This window comes from Desmodus rotundus, chromosome 7 (assembly GCF_022682495.2).
Source record: "Desmodus rotundus isolate HL8 chromosome 7, HLdesRot8A.1, whole genome shotgun sequence".
NCBI lineage: Eukaryota > Metazoa > Chordata > Mammalia > Chiroptera > Phyllostomidae > Desmodus > Desmodus rotundus.
In genome coordinates this window covers 124,265,439-124,286,574 of record NC_071393.1, presented here as the reverse complement: position 1 = coordinate 124,286,574, position 21,136 = coordinate 124,265,439, and the positions used below count along the sequence as shown (strand labels likewise).

Below are 21,136 nucleotides of genomic sequence, written 5' to 3'. Positions count from 1 at the left end.
GCAGGGGCAGTGGCCACGACGCGCTCACGAAGATTTCCGCGTCCTCAGTTCACAGCCTGCGTCTCTTGGCATCACTTTCCCAATTGTTTTTATTTTCTTCGCATCCCAGTTGGGTCTACCGCCTTCACGTATTTGAGCGCCTAAATTGTGTTAAGACGGCTTGGAAAAACGCCCGACTTGCCTCCCAAGCACGAGCCACGTACGGATCCACCCAGACGCACGCCAGAGACGCAAGCCGGCACAAATGCACACGAGACCGGGGTTCGTGCCCGGGAGTTGCTGTTCCTGTTACCTTATGCAAAGGTGGCTAGAAAAATGCTTTGACTGTCTTATGCATAGCTGCTTTTCTGCCCGAACTCAATGTGTGACTAATGCCCGGAGGAGAAGGGGGAATGGCTGGGGGAGTTAACTGGACCAGAGCAGACACTGAATGCCATCTTGCTGGGGGGTAACAGGAGCCAAGCGCCAGCTACCACACCAGCAGTGGCCTCCGCCTCCAACCCCATCTGCTGCCGGCCGGAACCCCACGCGCTGCAGAAGTTTCCCGGCATCAAGTGTGGATCCAGCCTGCCCCAGTCACCCTCTTCCCCGACGCTTCCTTTCCCTGGTTAGTGCCCCGACTTCAACGGGCAACCTTGATCTCGCGCCCGATTACAAAAGAAAAGTGACTGCGCCGGTGCTGAAAGCGGGAGGACCAGCGCGATCTGATCTGCACGGCGCAGGGACCAGCCCAGCCGACTGCAAGCCCTCGAGGGGACGCGATACCAGCTGGCACCGCTCTGCTCCCGCCCTCCTCAGCCTCGCCTCGCCCCTGCACTTAGCGTCTGGACGCTTTACCGCCCACTCCCCGCATCCCACACGCGCGCCACGGAGAAAGCAATGAGGTTCAGGCTGGTATGCCCCCCCGCGCCTTCATAGACCCGATTTATGCGCGATGAGGTCGTGCTGGTTCTAGCTTAGTGCTCAACCCCTGAAGACCAGCAGAGCTGGAGAAAGACTTGGTTTGGGGGGAAGTAACCCCCTCCCCAGCTCGGAGGGAAAGGAACTAGCATTCCCCCACCCCCACGCCCACCCCGCATCTCTTAGCCAACTAATAGATCCAGGATTTCGGGCAGGGGGCGTGCTGGTGGCTTTAGACGCCAGCTCTTAATAATAACGCTGGTGACATTAACAGCAGCTGGGGTGAGCGCGAGGGTGGGGGATTCGGGGAAATGCTACTCCTAGAAGTTAACAGATCCATTCTAGGTAAGTGAGAGGCCGATTCTGGCAAGGCTGGTGGCTTTAGAAACCCCAGTTTGGGACGTTGCTCCAGCAGGCTAACAATTTTGCGTTTTGACTCGGAGCGTAGTTAACATAACTCCTTAGAAGAGATGGATTAGACCTGAAAACAGACCTCCCTAAATTCGGGGATGAATTAAGCAACCTGTTTTCTCTCTGGATGGAAGATAAAGACGGGAACATCCCACCCACCCTCCCGATGACCAGCCCCCTCTGGTTTAAAAAAATAATAAAAAAATCTTCCCCTGTTCCCCCCGAGACCGCGTGGTGCCCGAGTAATCAGAGCCCTGGTGGTTACTGGAAGCTCCGCCTGGCACCTCAGCCCCTGTACCTGGTGTCCGCGTCCCCCTGCTGTGGGCTCATCCGAATCCGACAGGGTCGGGGAGGTGGAAAGGGAAGAAGCTGGCGCGGCAGTAGCGGGGCTCCCGGGGCATGGTATTGTTTTAGGGGTCGCCGCCAAGGTCCCTCCTGCCCATCGTTGAGAACTGTCAACCTGGTCCCGGGCTGGGTGGACACGGGGGCCGGAGCGTAGCTGCTGCCTTGCTGCTGCTTGACACGCGGGACCGAGAGCCAGGGACGCACCCGCGCGGTAGCAGCTCAATGTCTTGGCGTGGAGATTTCGGCCACGACTGACATCTCGGAGCGATCGTTCTTCTGTGGTGGCAATGGAAGATGCCAAACTCGAAAGTGAGGGCGACAGGTTTCGAACGTACAACTAACTACGAGGTACCCAGCCTGAGACACTGGACTGCTTTCCCCCTCCCCTTCCCGTCCCTCCTACGGGGGAGGGAACTAACTTAACTCTCTGTGCGCCCTACACTCCCCGGAGAAGCCGGAATAGACTGGGAAGCCGCAGGCAGCAGTTCCCGGGGCGAGAGCTTTGTTCACGTGCGTTTCCAGTGGGTGTGTTGCTGTCTGGGGCCACTCGAATGGCAAGACGCCAGTGGCCATCTTCCAGCAACAGACTCTGGCATTGAAAGGAGCCCTCGCGTTTCATCCGGACCAGACTCAGACCTCGGAATCTTTTTTTTTTTTTTTTTTTTTTTTTTTTTTTTTTTTTTTTTTTTTTTTGCCTCCAGTTACCAGATTTCTCGAAGTTGCCAGGGAAGTTGTGTTCTCTTTCTTTATGTCAAACCCCCACCCACCCACGCTGTCCCCGTATTATTTCCTTTCCTAGCGGCGCTTTGAAGATGTGGAACTCTCCGATCTTTCCGATCCTAGCTTTTTAACTGTTATGCGTGTGCTACAGAATTGTGTAAGGAACCCACCTACCCACGCCGAATTGAAATAAAACAGCAAAGCAAGCTGCCTCCTGCCCAGCGCCCGCCTAAGCTAAACGACCGCAGGTTCAAATAAGACTTAGACACCGGGAAAAGGGGGAGGAGTCGGATTTGGGGGAGTTTTCGATGTGACTAGGAAGCTGGAAAGGTTGGAGGGGGGACAGAGAAAGCGGCACCGAGCCTTAGAATGGCAAAATAGAGGGAACACAAACAGGAATGACGATGCAGAAAATAGATCGCAGTCCCAACATTGAAAGCAGCGGGTCAGCTTTAAGAGCTTAGGTTTTGATCATCTTTACTCCCTTAGCTCCTTTGGAAGCGATTTGGGAGAAGAAGAAAAAAGAGAGAGAGAATACAGGCCTCTGCCTTCGCCACCCAGATGCTTTGCATTTTTTAGCAGCTTCAACTAAGTGTCCTGGACTCTCAACCAGTTAACCAGAGTTGGAGACCAGGCACCTCCTGGGCGCGGAATGGAAGCTTAGACCCTAGAAAACGGGTGGCCCAGTGCCTCTGCTGTCAGCGTCACACCCAAATGAGCCAAAACGTCGCCCAGAGCGCAAAACTCAGACATCTTCGACCGATTCCTTCTTTTCTCCATCTCCACTCCGGACTAAAGAAAGAAGGAAAGAAATACTGAGCCCTTAAAAATAACTCAGAGGCTAACACGTGGATCTTGCGGAAACTAAATTATTTTAAAAAGAGAAAAATCTGTTTCTCCACGGGAAGATGCTTTAATTTCTCTGCAACACACCCAAGCCAGTGGCAATCTGTAATAGCCATTTCAAATGCCTCCAGTCAGGCCAGCAGCCCACAGAGGCAGTGGGAAGGAGCGCTGTTTCCAGCCTGCCCGGTGCAGAATTCCGTTGTAAATCCTCCTAGTTTGCCAAGGGGGCAGCAAAGCATAGGGATAGCTCCTCGGGCTGCGGAATCAACACAGAAGACCACATTTTAGGACCAACGCTCATATCCGTCTGTTTTTAAACATTCATTTTCGTGTGTGTGTAAGTTACATAAGTATCCACATGAGGCTCTTTCTTTGATACCTTGATCTGAGATAACAATATAATTATTTCATCCTTAAGAATGCATTTTTGTTTAAAGGCAAAACAGAATTTACACAGGTTTAACTTTCTGATTTATGCTCCTGAAAAATGAGTAAGACTGAAAAAGGGAGAGAGGATGGTTGCAAACATACAAAATTTGCCTTTTATTATCGCTGTTCCTAAATTAAAAGGAAACAATGTCATGTGGCTATAGTTCCTATTCAAAAGTATTGATGCTATTGTTGTAATCAGAACAAGGAAAATTAAGTATGAAAAAATATCTCAACCAATTTATGAACAGGATTGAAGTAACAAATTTCTCATTCACAGGGCCTGTGAGTCCGCTTTAGAAATGGGTGATGGTGGGGCAGGAAGAAGCAAATAGTAAATGTGCTCAGGGGCTCCAGAGCATAATGACTTTGCAGACCCACAAAACTGTGACAATTAGGACTTTTTTTTTTATTAAGGAAACTATCACTCCTACATAAGGGTAGGGAAGTATAGAGGAAAAAAAGCCCAAATCTGTGAGCTTCAAAAAACAGAAAGTCAGCACATTAATTATTCTTAGGTCTTTAAGGCTCAATGGACTTTTCAGGTCAGTTGAAATTTGACTGGCATCTCAAATCTTCTTGCGCCCCTCTCCGTGTTTCTTGTACCCTCCCCATCTATGTGTGCACACATATATTGGCCTGTCTTTCTAATATTTGGTGAAAGTAAAAATAACACGAGTTTCCTTGATTCACTAAATTGTAGTTTAAGCCCAAGGCACTGAAAATTTTATCTTGCATACATTTCGTTTTGAGTCACTGTTTACTCATTTGTATAATGGACATAAAAATACCTGTTCTGCTGGCTTCATAACATTGTCGCATTATCAGTTAGTGTATGTAAAATTGCTTTAGAAATTTGAGTTGTTAATGCTCATGATATTATTATCATTGCATCACACAGCCCCAGCCTTCAAAACAGAGGGAAAGTATTACATCAGTCTAAACATACTCAGTTTCCCCTAACATGATTGTCTTACATTACCTTGGAACATTTGTCAAAAATAAGAAATCAACACCGCCACATTGCTATTAACTAAACGCCACAGTTTATTCACACTTCATCGGTTTTTTGTTTTTTCTTTCACTAATGGCCTTTTTCTGTCCAGGATCCCATCTAGAAGACCACCTTGCCTTTAGTCACCATATCACCTGTGCTCTGTGACAGTCCCTCAGTCTTGCTTTTTTGTGACTCGAAAGTTTGGAGGGGCAATGGTCAGGTGTTTTGTCTCTCTGATTGTGTTTGGCTGATGTTTTCTCATGATTAGACTCTAGTCATGGGTTTTGGGAAAGAATACCGTGGAGGTATAACAGTGGAAAATTGTGACGGTGAGAAATTGTAACCCACCCCATCATTCTTTTGCCGTTGTTTCTGTAAGTGCTGACTCTGACTAATATGTAGCTTATAGATGAACAGCATGTTTGGACGATAATCCTAGGAATTAACTTCAAAAGATACAGACTCCAACCTTCAGGCGTCCCTGCTCCAGAAGATTTGCCAATCTTCAACCATGAAGCCAGGATGACATCAATCCAGGATGACTGAACCAGGATGATGCACAGGGGACCATCACTTGCCTTACCGGAATGCACCGTGCTAGTCAGCACGTAGAGAACTTTACAGCCTCCTCCCTTGATCTCTTTGCTCGGTTCTCCTCTCCTTCTTTACAAAAGCCTTTGCTTCCACCAAGTTGAGGAGATGGGCTTTGAGACATGAGTCCCCCATCCCCCAGATGGCCAGCAATGGGAAATAAATCACTTTTTTAACATCAGCACCTGCCTCTGGAATATTGGCTTTCTTAGCAGAAGGCAGCTGGTTACAGAGGTGGAATGTGTTCTCCTCACATTATATCAGCTGGTACATGGTATCAGCATGACATCACTGCTGATAACATTATATTATCACTGATGATAACATTACGTTATCACTCTCCAAGTGTCCAACCTTTTGGGATCTCTGGGCCACACTGGAAGAAGAAAAGTTGTCTTGACCCACATATTAAATACACAAACACTAAAGAAAACCGATGAGCACAAAAAAGGTTTGAAGTAAATTTACGATTTTGTGTTGGGCCACGTGTAGCCCATGGGCCACTGGTTGAACGCCTCTGCAAGGTATTGTGTGCAAGGCATATCCACTGTAAAAACATGTGTCTTTGTCCAAACTTTTTTCTTTGGCGGTGCATCACTAAGTCCTGATTGAATTTAAGATTTTAAAATGAGCCAAATAATCATCTACTTCAATTTGTAAACACTCCTCACCCCCATCCCTCCACCCCAGATATTAAATTCATCCAGGAATAACATCCTGGGAAATTCCTCCTGTATTCTGTATCTTTAGGAAAGTGTTCAGAGATTCCCTCTTGGCTATATATAGGACCCAACACAAATAAAGCTTCTTTTTTATTACAAAATCCTTCATTACAAAATAATAAGCATGTAATTCTATAACATTACATGCAACATAGCAATTCTACAACATAACAATACACTCAAGCACACTATATGACACCATAGATGAAATGTTCAAATTAAAACTATAAATTATTACATCCATATTATTACCCTATTAACCACATGCAAGCAGGTGTTATTTCTATCAGACCATGTATTTTGAACCCATCTTTAGAATTCCCCAACCCAGTCGTTCTCCAAATCCAATTGATTCCTTTCTGAAATGCCCCCTTCCTGTCCAGTCCTCATTGCCACATCTGATTGGTCATAATTCCAACTTCCCTGTAAAAAGATGGCATCCATGACCTCCTAGCCCTTTTTCCCACTCATGGTTTTCTGACGGTTTGGTGTTCATATTATTCTGCTTTAAAGTGACAATAGCTATGCACATGTTGGTCTCTGGACTAAATCTAAGTATCTCAAAGAACTGAGTTGGTCTTTAGTTTACTATTCTCCTGGTAAATGTTCAAAACATAATTGTTGATTTCATAAATAAGTGCCTCCTTCCTTCCAAGAGGAGGAACTTTGTAAGGAAATTCATGGTCAACACTCTGTGGATAGGTAGCTTTTCATTTCTCTCCTGCGTATACAATACTCTTAATGTATGACACCTTTTTGGTGAGTGTGGCTTGCTTCGTGTGAATCCATGACATTATTTCAGTACCTTCGGATTTTGAAACACCACGCTACAATGTATAATGCATCCATTCATCTAATAGTCACGTGTAGAAAGCACAAAACACATAGCAGGACTTTGATGAATAGACTCAGTCCCTCTTCTGTCAAAACTCTCAGTCTGGTGGAGTCACGTAGACAAGTAGTTATATGCTCATTAGGTAAATATAACAATTTAGGTATATGCAAATTACTTTAGTGTCCTGAAATAGTTTCTCTCTAGAGGGAAGACGTCATTGAAGCAATGATGCTTTATTTTGACAATGTACTGATTTTACAAGGGACTTCGCAACATCATTTTTATATCCAGCCTCCTACATCCAGCAGCCTCAGGTATTAACTGGAGTCCCCTGTCTCATAGAAAAGACTTTGGGCCCCAAATTGGAAAATCAGTGAGGAAATAATTGCTTGAATATCTATTTCCCCAAGGGTTGGTTTCTTTGCCTTTCCATGCAAGTTACAAGATGGTTATTAGGGAACAAAAACAGAAGGTATATAATGACAGGAACACACACGCATTGAACCACGGAGATTTTCTCTTATAGAAACCTGCCATTTGTTAAGCAACTGCTCTGTTCTAAAGGGAAGCTGGCAAAAACTTGAAGCAAACGTTCCCCAACAGCACTGAGGAAGAATAAGCAGAGCAGGAAATGCCTTTTTAAATAGGGTATAGGGTGATCTAAAAACATAAATTGTTTTATTGCGTATTTCTTTAATGTTGACCAGAATTGTTTTTTCCTTACAAACATATTAAATACAGGTTTTATTACCAAAATATACCCTACAAGTTAATTAATTTCCAAGGTTATGTCATTAAAAAAATGAACATTTTTAAGTTGCTTCTTTCTTTCTTTTTTTAATTAATTTTTATTGTTATTCGATTACAGTTGTTTGCCTTTTCTCCCCATCCCTCCACCCCACCCCAGCTGAACCCACCGCCCTCCCCTACCTTCACCCTCCCCCTCGATTTTGTGCATGTGTCCTTTATAGTAGTTCCTGTAATCCTCTCTCCTCACTGTCCCCTCCCCACTCCCCCCCTGGATATTGGTAGATTGTTCTTAACTTCAATGTCTCTGGTTATATTTTGTTTCCTTCTTTCTTCTGTTGATTATGTTCCAGTTAAAGGTGAGATCATATGGCATTTGTCCCTCACAGTCTGGCTTATTTCACTTAGCATAATGCTCTCCAGTTCCATCCATGCTGTTGCAAAGGGTATAAGCTTATTCTTTCTCTCTGCTGTGTAGAATTCCATTGTGTAAATATATCATAGTTTTTGGATCCTCTCATTTGCTGATGGGAACTTAGGTTGCTTCCAGTACTTGGTTATTGTCAATTGTGCTGCTATGAACATTGGGGTGCACAGGTTCTTTTGGATTGGTGTTTCAAGGTTCTTAGGGTATAATCCCAGCAGTGGAATTGCTGGGTCAAAGGGCAGTTCCATTTTTAGTTTTCTGAGGAAATTCCATACTGTTTTCCACAGTGGCGGCACCAGTCTGCATTCCCACCAACAATGTACTAGGGTTCCCTTTTCTCTGCATTCTCTCTAACATTTGTCTGTTGATTTGTTTATGCATAAATTGTTTTAAGAAGAGATGAAATATCTACCCAAGGACTTCTTCAAACCTGAACATGACCGTTGTAGAAAATGTTACTGAGCCTTCCATATCTCACTATAGGTCTGATGAAGAGTGAGGTGCTGTTTTAATCTGAGAAAACACATTTAAATTATTGAGCATATAAGATTCTGAATTAGAATATATATACTTAGATTTACACATGTAAATATATACATATTTATATTTGAAACTTCCTATTACAGTATATACATATTTATACACACACACACACACACATATACACTTGTAATTATTTGTTAATATATTAGAAAACCACAGTTGGATTCTTTAGAAGGCCAGATAGACTTTTCAAGACTGACTCATTATAGACACAAATATTGTATCCATTAAACTTTGTGCATTTGTAAGGGCCCTGAACTTGGGCTTGGGAGATGGTACAACACCCCACTACTATGCTACTACTTTATTAGGGAAAACACTGAGTTGAACGAAGCCTCAGATTCTCTTCTATCAAATAAGTAAAACAAAAACTATCTTCTAAGGTAGATGTATAAAGAATAAATGAGGTGAGTTATTTCTAAGTTCAAAATAAAAAGTCATTATTTATATAATTGTGTTTTACATCATTTAATGTGACAAGTATTCTACTCTGTATAACCTTAAACTGTGGGTTTTATTTGTGTTGCTATTTTCTGCTTTTCTGGTAAACCTTGTTTTGCATGATGCCTCAAAGATTCAATCATACAAAGCTGCTTAGTTTCTGTGAAGCTATTCTGCACAATACTTTAGGTGCCACCCTTCGCTACCACGTTTTGAACTACCAAAAATATAAATTTCCTCAGCACAGAGAATTCTTAGTTTATTTTTGCACTATATCATTTAAAAATTAATACAAATTGCAGTTAGCCAACTTTCTTCCACAGTTTCTCCACTTAGCTAATAGAAGTAACTAAAGTTTTGCAAGTGATGCTTTTATTTTTTTGAATCTTATTGTTAGATTATTTTTGTGCCTGAGTTTTCTGGATTTAGTCATCTCATTTGCTTACTCAGTTGGAACAACTTGGAATTTAGGTTTTAAACTTTCTCCATTTGAAACATTTTTGAAAAATACAATTAACACTAAAATTCGATTTAAAAACATTTAAAGAGATAGTTCCTCACACAGTGTCTCTGTCTCACCTTTGAAAGTTTCTATTGGTACAATATTTGGTAAACATGCCAGAAAGTCATATACTATAAATGTAAGTGAACTTATTATCATTTGATTTTTACTCTTTGTCATAATACAGGGGCAGGAGTTAAATTCTCCTTCCTAAAAATGGAGTCGCCATTGCGACTCACCAGTCTGCTGCAAGATGACAAAGTCCCCGGAGTTCTCTTCTCTGAAGAAGTCATTAAGCACTCGATTTTGAAAAGACTTCCCAAAAACTATGGTACATTTACACAATGGAATTCTACGCAGCAGAGAGAAAGAAGGAGCTTATACCCTTTGCAACAGCATGGATGGAACTGGAGAGCATTATGCTAAGTGAAATAAGCCAGACTGTGAGGGACAAATGCCACATGATCTCACCTTTAACTGGAACATAATAAATAGGAAAAAAAAGAGAAACAAAATATAACCAGAGACATTGAAGTTAAGAACAATCTAACAATGTCCATGGGGGGAGTGGGGAGGGGACAGTGAGGAGAGGGGATTACAGGAACTACTATAAAGGACACATGCACAAAATCAAGGGGGAGGGTGGAGGTGGGGGGGGAGGGGGTGTGGATGGGGTGGGGGGGAGGGATGGGGAGAAAAGGCACACAACTGTAATTGAATAACAATAAAAAATTTAAAAAAAAAGAAAAAAACTTCCCATTTTTCATGGTGTTTTGAACAGGTGTCTAGTGAGTCCCAAATACAATGTCAAACCACAGGAAGATCTGAATTGTTCTGTTCTTTCATTGTGTATTTACTTTTATTTATAGGGATTCGGTGTTTTCATGTTTATATAGTAGGGTTTCCTCTTCTTCTTACTTTAATGTTTTATAAAAAGCTTACAGTGTTAGATTATTAAGTGAAGTAGATATGAGAAAACAAATTATAAATTAAAGTTGTTAGAAAGTTAAGCAGTTAGCATTAAAAATACCTCTATCTTTAGTTGCATCTTTTTGATGGCTAGTGATGCTGAGCATCCTTTCAAATGTCTCCGAGCCTTCTATATGTCCTCCTTGGAGAAGTGTCTGTTCAGGTCTTCGCACTGGTCACAATGGCCATTATAAACAAATCAACAAACAACAAGTGCTGGTGAGGTTGTAGAGAAAAGGGAACCCTAGTACACTGTTGGTGGGAATGCAGACTGGCGCAGCCACTATGGAAAACAGTAAGGAATTTCCTCAAAAAAGGAAAATGGATCTGCCTTTTGACCCAGCAATTCCACTGCTGGGATTATACCCTAAGAATCCTGAAACACCAATCCAAAAGAACCTATGTACCCCAATGTTCACAGCAGCATAATTTTCCATAACCAAGTGCTGGAAACAGCCTAAGTGTCCATCAGTAAATTAGTGGATAAAAAAAACAGTGGTACATTTACACAATGGAATACTATGCATCAGGAAGAAAGAAGGAACTCTTACCTTTCACGACAGCATGGATGGAATTGGACAGTATTATTATGCTAACTGAAATAAGCAATGCAGTGAAAGGCAAATACCATATGATCTCACCTATAAGTGGAACCTAATCAACAAAACAAACAAGTGAGCAAAATAGAATCAAACATGGAAATAAAGAACAAACTGACAGTGATCAGAGGGGTGGGAGGATGGTAATATCAAGGGAAAGAAGAGGAAAAGTCAAGTGAAGGAATATGTATAAAGGACCCATGGACAAAGACAACAGGGGTTGGGGGGAGTTTGAAAATGGAAAGTGGAGGATGGGTAGGGCAGTGGAGAGTAATGGGGGAAAATTTGGACAATTGTCTTGCAGCAAGATCAAGACCATGTTAACTGTATTTTTTGATTGGGAAGGTGTTGTCCACCATGAGTACTTCCCTCCAGGCCAAACAATTAATAAGGAATACTTCCTCAATGTTCTTCGTTGTTTGAGAGATGCAATGTGACAAAAACGGCAACTGCTATGGGCAACTGGTGATTGGCAGCTTCATCACGACAATGCCCCACTCATGGATCACGTCTCATGCAAATTTTTTTTCTCAAAACATCAAACTGCCCAGGTGACTTAGCCCTCCTATAGCCCAGATTTGGTGCCTTGCAATTTTCTGGCTTTTCCCCAAACTGAAATCACCTTTGAAAGGGAAGAGATTCAGACCATTGATGAGATTCAGGAAAATACGACAGGGCAGCTAATGGTGATTCCAACAAAGGATTTTGCAGAGTGTTTTGAACAGTGAAAGAGATGCTGGGAGAACTATGTGAGGTTCCAAGGTGCCTACTTTGAAGGGGACTGAATCATCATTGTCTAATGTACAATGTTTCTTGTATCTTCTTCAGTAAATATCTCTATTATACGTAGTATCTGGCTGGATACTTTCTGGACAGACCTCTATCTGTCTAAATAATTTTTTTAGTTTTATTTTATTTTGCATTGATCTTTATTATGTTTTTCCCATTACTATTTAGTGCCCTCATGTGCCCCTCCCCCCAGCAATCACCACACTTTTGTCCATATCCATGCGTCCTTTTTCCTTTTTGCTCAATCCCTCCATCCCCTAACCCTCACCACTAGCTGTCCTCTGCTCTCCATCTATGAGTCTGCCCCAATTTTCCTGGTTGGTTCAGTTTATTCATTAGATTTCACATATGAGTGAAACCATACAGTATCTGTCTTTCTCTGACTGGCTTATTTCACTTATTTTTTAAATATCAGGAAGGTTGGTGTCAGTATCTGTGAAATTTAACCTGGGTAATGTTTCTATTAGATCCTCCACATCACCAACAAATAGGACTTGAGCTATCTTAAGAGTGATAAAGAGTATGGAGAGTATTAGAAATAGTAAACTAATGTGCAAGTCTAAACAATTCCTCCTATCTCTTACTTCTTCAAAACAGCAGGTCCTTTTGCAACCTAATTAAATCCACCCACATGATCCATAAAATTCAAAAGTAAAATAAACAAAGTGAAGAGTGATATGTTCTTTTCACCTCATTCTCTGAAAAAATAGAAAACATTTTAAAAATGTCTCTGAATCAAGAAGGGAAAACAATGTTCTGCTTTTGTATGAAGTTCTCTTCTCACCAGACTCCTCTGCCCAAAGATTCTTTTATTTTTACAGCCCACTGCACATTTGTTTACTATGGCTCAAGGAAACATGATGTTTTATTAATAAAAATATATCTTTGATATTAGTATTATCAATTATTTTAACATATCCTTTGAACAGTTTAGTTCCTTCCAATATTCATCAATCAGGAATCCTTTCTGTCCACTTAGGGCAATATAAATATCATTTTGTAAGGATGTGGAATTTTTTTTTCCTGGCAAAACAAGAAAAAGCTCAAGACAGATGGGTTAAGAAGAAAGTCAGACACACAATCAGCTTCCAAAAGAGAGAAAAAAAATAAAGACAACATCTTGTCCATCAAGGAGCTCAGATCAAGGGTCTTTCTTTTCTCTAATGATGGAAGTTCCAGAGCTGCGAGCAACCAGAAAATAAATAAAGAAACCACCAAAGGTGTTTCTCCATGGTTTCCACTGCAATGTCTGGAATAAACATGTCATTTTACTGGAAGGATTATCTTTAAAAACAAAACTTGCCACAGCAGACCAAGACAAAAGAAGAAAATTCTCGGAGGGCAGGCCGTGTTTATCACTCTGAGATGAACGGTCATCGTGCCTTTGTGGGTGTTGCTGATGCGAATGTCCAGGAAGAATAATCTACATGTACCTCCAACAACACAGAAGAATCCCAACTACACATTTATAATCCTCACCCACAGAGCTTCAGAACAACTGACATCATTCTGCCAGTTAAAAAATGGGTCCTGATTGGTATTCTGCATTCATTTTTCTCAAACAGGAATTTGCCCACTAGGTGTTGTGAAATCGAGTTTAGGTGTTCTTTAATGGCCTTTTTACGCCAGGAAGATCTTGTTTTTCAGGCCTCAGGAAACTGTTGATAGAATGAAAGAGGTTAGAACTGTGAATAGATCTACTGGACCTGTGAGTCATCCATCACCCCTTCACAACAGTATCCCAGATGGAAGAGAGATGAGAGGAGGCACGTTTAATGAGGTGTGAGCTTTGAATGGACAGAAAAACAAAATTCTGAAGGTTTGGAGAGCAACCTCTTAAACCAACTAAATGAAAAAATATTTTATCATAGATATAAATCATATTTTTTTCCTGTTTCACATTACTCTCAGGCTTTAGGATAAAAGTACAGACTGGGCTTGAAGAGAATGAGAGTATTTGTTAATTGGCCAAGTTTTTTGCCAATGCCTTATAGGATGTGTTTATGTATAAGAACATGTTTCAGTCTATTTGGAATAGAATCAGGCTGAGTTCTGGTATCAAATACGTTCAAATATGTTCCCAACTGAGTATTTAGGAAAGCCACCCAATTTTCTTAGGTCCCAGATGTCTCACCTTATAGATGATAATAATTTCTGGCAAACTAGCTCTCCATTGTTTTGTAAGCATAGAATAAAAAGATAAATGTAAAAGAAAGGGAAAAAACATTTTTCTAAGCAAAGGTGTCATTTCGTTAAAAAATGAGAATGTCTCCTCTTTAACCCCTTAGTTTACTTCAGGATGAAAGCCAGTGTAACTCCTCTAGGAAAAGATCAGGTTCTGGTTTACATTTCACATGTTATGAAGGCGATAAAGGGCTGATCTTTAGATGTGACAAGTACAAAGTCTTATGCTTGGGCTCGAGCTTGGAGAGCCTCATTAATCATGCTCCATTGTGTTATAGGTTCTGTAAACATTGCAAAAGCATAAAGTACAGCCCTTCTATTAGTGACATCTTTCCACCCTAACTGCAGGAAGCCTTTGAGATTTCCTTAAATGACTGGATTTCATTTCAGTCATTAGTTAACCCTGCGTAGTAGGTGACTCCAAATCCCACCAGGCAGGAGTAAGGGGATATGTATTCAAACAGTACAAACATAGCTTGTCCCAGTCACATAACCATTAAGAACAGTAGGGGGGGGTTTCCTTTCTCAGGATAAATAAAATAATTTATGTGAATCCCATAATATTCTACTCTTTTTTTTTTTTTTTTGCCTTTGGAAACTAATAAAGTTACAGTTGGGAAAAAAAAACCTGCTGGCAGTGCTCCTTATGGATAGTTCAGATGAAATTAAAAGGCAAGTATTATTTCTTACAGATTTATACGTTCTACTGGCAAAGTGTTTTTAAGTATCAACGGGCTATTCTGGACAGCAAAGACACCAGGCTACCTTTGGGGCTATGAATCAGAGTAGAGTTAGAATTCACTAGGACTCACCTGCTTAAGGTCCCTCCTTGTGTTTTTGTTACACTTAGTTTCCAAAGTCTCTACAATCCTCCCATTTGCGATTATTTATTATTTATTTTTATTTTATTAATATTGTCCTTCTTATGTTTTAAAGCACATCTGTCAATTGGAATATAGTGCTTTTTGAAATTAAAATAACAAAGATCCTAACAGAATTACTGTTACAGAGGCCATTTAAATAACTGTGTGAGTGAAATTTGTACAGAATCATATCTGTGTGTTTTAATATTATTAATTGTACATATGAAGCAGAGTATATTAAATCCCAGTTTCCAAGATGTTTTGGGAAGTCCAGATAAAGTAAATGGAAGAAAAATCACTAATTTCTAGTATGCTTTTCTTGCTTTTGACCCCCTTTACTTATTTACACCCCAGGAAAAGCCATGGATATTGTGGCTAGACATTGGACTAATAAGGCAAATGTCAGCATTCTTTTAATAAGAAAGCTATCTTCCTTCCATATGGATAACAAGGAAATCTTTGTGAGTCTTACAGTAGAATGACACTTATAATACAGGGAAAGAGCATGTGGCTGAATCAGAGGCAATCCTTAATGACCTTGCATACACAAATCAAGGTATGCTAACAGGGAGTCACAATTAATAAGATGTTTGTGAAGAATAAAGTATGTACTTTCTATCCAGATTCATTGGTGACCGTAATGTCTCTCTCTCTTCTAAGTTTGCCTCTTTCATACTAATAGATAATTTTCATGTATTTCAAAATAGTGAAATTCAAATTAAGCAATTACAAAGAATAATAATAATTAATTACAATGCATATCTAAATAATTGAAGTGGGTCAGTTAGAATTATAGCAAGATAATATGGATGTGATTATGTCAACATGCTTGTAATAATGGATTGAGCAGCATGAAATGCAGCTATGGCATTGTCTCCCGACCCTTGCATGTTATAATCCGGTAACAATGTATTGTTATCACATTATCTTTCTCATAGCTGGAGCATAGTGCCTACTCAAAGTTAGCTGATTTTCCATTTTCTTTCTACCACTCTTAAGCCTTGTTTACCTCTCTTTAAATTTGATTGTTCTCTTTCTACTGTTATAAACTATATATGATAGATCTGTTTTAGTACGTTCACGGTATCTGTGTTTCACTGCTTACGTAACCTAATATTTCTGAAACCCTATTATGTGCTGGGCACTATATTTAATGCTGATAAAGTGGCAGCAAGAAGTAGATTACTGCAGAGGAATAGATAGATATGAAGAATTACAGTGCCGCTGTAGTTAAGTACTAGATTAGGGGAAACCCAGTTCTAAGGAATAGCACAGAAGAATCTTTTGGAGTCAAGAGTCCTTTCTTGCAGTAATGAGGCTTGCAAGTTGGATTTAAGAAGTTGAGCTTTATAGAGGGAAACTGGGAGCCATCGGAGGTTTTTAAATAAGGGAGTATTAAGATCCAATTCATGCTTTTGCTACTTATCCCTGCCATGGAAAATATGTAAACACAAGTGTTGATGTGTTCCTATAAAACTATTTAGAAAACAAGACAGCTGGCAGAAATTAACCCTCTGGCCACAGTTGGCAAAACTAGAGAACTACGGCCCCGGTTGGGTGGCTCGGTTGGTTGGAGCATTGTCTCGGGCACCAAGAGGAGGTTGCAGGCTTGGTCCCCAGTCTGGGGGCATACAGGAGGCAACTGATAGATGTTTCTCTTTCACATCAGTGTCTCTCTCGCTTTCTCCCTCTATTCTTCTTCCTCCTTCCCTCTCATCAATAAACATATCTTTGGGGGAGCATTAAAAAAAACAAATACACAAAACTAGTAAACTACCAATGAGGTAAAATCACAAGGTTTTGGTCACTGGCTAGAATTAAGGGAGATGCCAAGTTTCTGGCTTAATTAATGTGTGAGGGATAACTTCCAATGGATGACCCTAAGTCTGATTATAGGTGTATGAATTTATATACCATATAAAATTTCATAGAAGAAGGCAATGACACAGTCAGAGAGTTGATTGTAACTTGGAAGATACCTTTAAATGGTTGTGCAAATGAATTAGATTAAGTACTATAGAATCAAAGTGTAAACTACTCATTGTATCTTTTTAAGAAATTATGATACCACTTTATACCTGTAAAACGAATAATCATTTTTTAAAACCATAGCAGTTAGGAAGACATTATTTGTTAGAATATTACTGAGTTCTAAGAATTAAAGGGTGCTAGATACAGGCAAAGCATTATGACACAGTAACATGTAATATTTTGAAATGCTTAACAAAGAGTCACACATAATCTTCAGAAAGAGGGGGTAAATATGGAATCAGTTAAAGAAAGGAAGTGACTCACAGGAGGAGAGCCAATCTGAAAATTCAGAGAAATATAGAGAGGAGACCTAGGAGAAATCCAGAGTGAAATAACTGTTTGGGGAGCAGATGGTGCAATTTCTCATTCTTAAGAGATAAGATGAGTTTAGAATCTGCCCTTTTTCTTCAAAAAGTTACATTACTTACATTTTTTATTCCATTTCTTTCCTTTTGGGAGTATTTCATCCGTAATTTATCTTTACTCAAGTTTGGAATTTTACCAGTTTCCCATATAATGTCACAGCTTTCACCTTAGAGACCTACGATGCTCATGCCATTTTTTTCTTACCCACTCCATCTCGATTTTTGCTCCTTTCCTTCATATTCTGCAGATGAGCATGAAGTCAGTGAGGATGTACCCTAATGTGATACAACTGCTAGTACTGGTTTCTGCAAAATAGTTGAGAGATATTATGTACGATGAGTAAAGGAAATCCCTTCACCCTCTCTTTTGGCAGCCTCCTCTTTAGCGGTCACAGTTAGATCATCAATGGGAGAAGACGTAGCTTTTAAATTCTTGGCAAATATAACTTGGAACTTCAAACTTTATTGGTTTTAGCATCCACAATCCAGATATCCTGCCCGTACCCCTCCCTCCTTGCCACTTCACCCACCCCCACTCTCTGAAAACTTGGTGTCAGTATCCTCAGCGTCTGGAAACTTTTGGCATGGAAACCACCACCAAGCAATGAAACATTTCCTTTTCATGTACGTTGAGTCACGTCAATGTGCTTTAGATCTTGAGAACCCCTCCCAGAACTGTCTAAATGCCTCCATTTTAAAGGAGGGCATTGATACAAATGTCAAAAACCAGTGACAGCAAGTTTGATGCCATCCGAGGGCTTAGTTCCAACATGACAGCCCCTGAGTACCTCCAGATGTATGTGGTAAGGTTTCGTTTAACTTGCCCAGAAAAAGAACTCCGAGGAATACAATTGAAGGCTGTTTATTTAGAGCCTATATATACATATAGGATATATACAGTCGTTCACATCTCCAGAGGGGGAAAATATCCATTGTCCAGAAAGTGAAGTAAAATAAATGGATTCCCAATGTCCCAAAAAGCAGATCCTAAGGCTTATGATTTTTAAAAAAAATGTTCATCAACTTCAAAAGATCCTCCTGGTTACACTGCCTGTCACGTGGGAACAAGGACACAGGCCCAACAGCCTCCTGAAGCTCTTTTCTTTAACGACGTGGTTCATGTTAATGGAACAAGGTGTAGCTTTTTTAAAAAGAGGGACAAGGCACTAACTTTCTAAGCTAGTATATTGTTAGAATGTGGCTGGGTCTATCCAGGTTTAATTTCAAGTTCCCCTCAAGTTGGTTCACTGTATTCAAAGTGTAAGGAATATTTCCATTCTATCACATCTAAAATAGAGTTATAAAGAATATTATATGTGTTTACTTGAAACAGTCTGAAGATTCATATTTGACATTGTTTTATTTGTTTTAAATTATATTAATATATCCATTACTCTGACTACACAATGAGATTAATATGGCTTAACCCTAATTTAATTTTCTCACAACTGTCTGCAGAGAGCAGGCAAATTACCATGTATCTTTATTAGGTTCATTAAAACCACTGAAAGGTGATATTTAGAATTAGTTGTAAAAACTTATATCTTTGGATGAAGCAAATCCAGTAGGTGATCAAGACTATAATCCTTCAAAATGTCATGGCCACAGTGCATGAAATACATTTCATTTTATTTTATATATTTTTTTGCTTGAAACAACAAGTATTTATTATGTCACACTTTCTATGGGTCAGGAATCCAAGTACGTCTTATGTGGGTATCTCTTTTATTCTTTCTTTTTTTTTTCTTTTTTAAAATTATTTTATTGTTGTTCAATTACAGTTGTCTGCATTTTCCCCCAACACTCCCCCCCACCCCAGCCAAACCCACCTCCCTTGCTTCCACCCTTCCGCTTGGTTTGTCCATGTGTCCTTTATAGTAGCTCCTGAAAACCCTTCCCCCATTGTCCCCTCCCACCTCCCCTCTGGCTATTGTTAGATTGTTCTTAATTTCAATGTCCCTGGTTATATTTTGTTTGCTTTTTTTCCTTTGTTGATTATATTCCATGAAATACATTTTAGATACTTCAAAACATGAACTTAATGCTTTAAAAACACCATTTTAAAAAGTCATGTTTTAAGAAGTACCTACCCAATTCACTGCTTAGAATATGCTTATATTACAAGAGGTTGGAATTTTTAATGTAGCAAAAATTACCCCATCTATGTCAACTTTGCTAATTAAACCAGTCTCTGGATGGAATTGTACTCCCAGCATCCTCTAGCTCCTTTATTCAAAAAACATCAAAAAACATTGTCAACATGTGTCCCAGACTTTGCATCTACATGAACTTAAAAGTTTTGCCCCCAGGGATATCTACAGGTCTCCAAAAAGAAGATGCGGGTTTTTCAGTAACCTTGTTTAAGCATCTCAGAATTAACATACCTGTTGTTATCACACATAACCTAGACATTTATAAAGCAATAACTTTACCTCAGCAAATAATAACTTACTACACATGTGCCATGATTACACGTGTCTACGATTAGTACTGGGGGTCAAAGCTGAATAAGAAGCTCTCCTTGTTAAGATCCTTCAGAATTTGTTTGGTTGAAACTGGAAGCAAAAACATTAAGACTCTTTTGTTGGCAAGAACGGTATGTATGTATCAGATAAAACTCTTAAATTAAGGTGCTACTCCAAATTAATAAAACTTTGTTTTTATTAAGCAGGTATCTGCTAATTTTATTAGCTATGTGAAGTTTATCAAAGTGACAAATTGTTTTTGTAATGTTTGTTGATTTCAAGACAAAGTATGGTTTTAAAATATGTTGTTCTCGTGCTTTACACTTCCTTGTGAGCTTACAGGACACACCATGAAGTTAACAACTGAAGCTAAAAGAAAGTATCTCCCAGTAATTAAATAAATGTCAAGATCTCTAAGGTTCAGCAAGGGTAAATGCCAGAAAGAGAGAAGATTGCCCACTCTGCCTGCCGCAGTATGTCTTAGCATCTCTCTCTCTCTTAGGGTTTTCCTACTTTCACTACTACTGTCAACTTTCTCTCTATACCCGCTGCATCCCTCAGCTGTAAACTTGAACCTTTTACTTTCATGTCCACATCGAGGCAAAAGGACCCAAATTCCTCTCTTTGACTGTTGATCAATCTTACTCTGGGAGTTCTCAGATCTTTACTGAATGCTAATAGAGAGCAAATAGGACCTGAATCTAGAAAACCAAAGAGAAAGAGAAATATTTCCCCTGATAAGGTAGAAGTATGTGCCTATAAGATATCTAGCTTCCCTTAGCATTTGCTAACCTTATTTCTTAACTAGTTAGATAGCTCTAGAAGCTATTGTGGGTACTGATGTCAATGGGGAGGAAGGTCTAGAGGAAAAATAGAGTAGATGGAGTTTCTAGGCATCACTTAGCTTTGCCTTTAGTTATTCTGTTTGTTTAATTTTCTAGGTGAGATTTCCTTTGAAGAGAATTTTAATAAGCTGAGCATTTTTAAAACCATTACACAAATCATGTCCAGCTAGCTACTTTCTGGTCTACATGTGACAAACATGTGACATGAGTACTACTTATTCTGTTCCTTGCTTTCATTGAAGGTTTTACTACATTCATGTAATCCTCATTGATATCTGACAGAGCCTCAGGGTCTGTCTCAGCTAGTGTATCAGACACAGCTACAATATTGGGCAGTATTGGCACACTATTTTAAACCAATGCATCATCATCCCCGTTCTAGCCCTTCCTTAGAGTTCCTCATTTTCTATCTGATAGGAATGTCTTGATTCTTTACTTTTCTTGGGTTATCATTCTCTGCTCATTGTCATCAGCTGGAAGTCAACATGTTAATTCTCCATCATACCGGCTCTTAGATTAATTCGCCATTATCCATATTTTTCTGAATATTACCTTACATTTTTTGCAACA

General features: G+C 40.0%; 1 protein-coding gene across 1 annotated transcript in view; it reads right to left on the bottom strand.

Annotated features, from left to right (window-relative positions):
* Positions 1-2,115, bottom strand: part of FLRT2 (fibronectin leucine rich transmembrane protein 2) — a 93,363-nt gene extending 91,248 nt beyond the window's left edge. The window contains exon 1 of the mRNA XM_053928722.2: positions 1,610-2,115. The gene's annotated coding sequence lies outside the window, so the exon portion shown is untranslated. The remainder of the gene's footprint in view (positions 1-1,609) is intronic.
* Between the last annotated feature and the right edge of the window lie 19,021 nt (positions 2,116-21,136).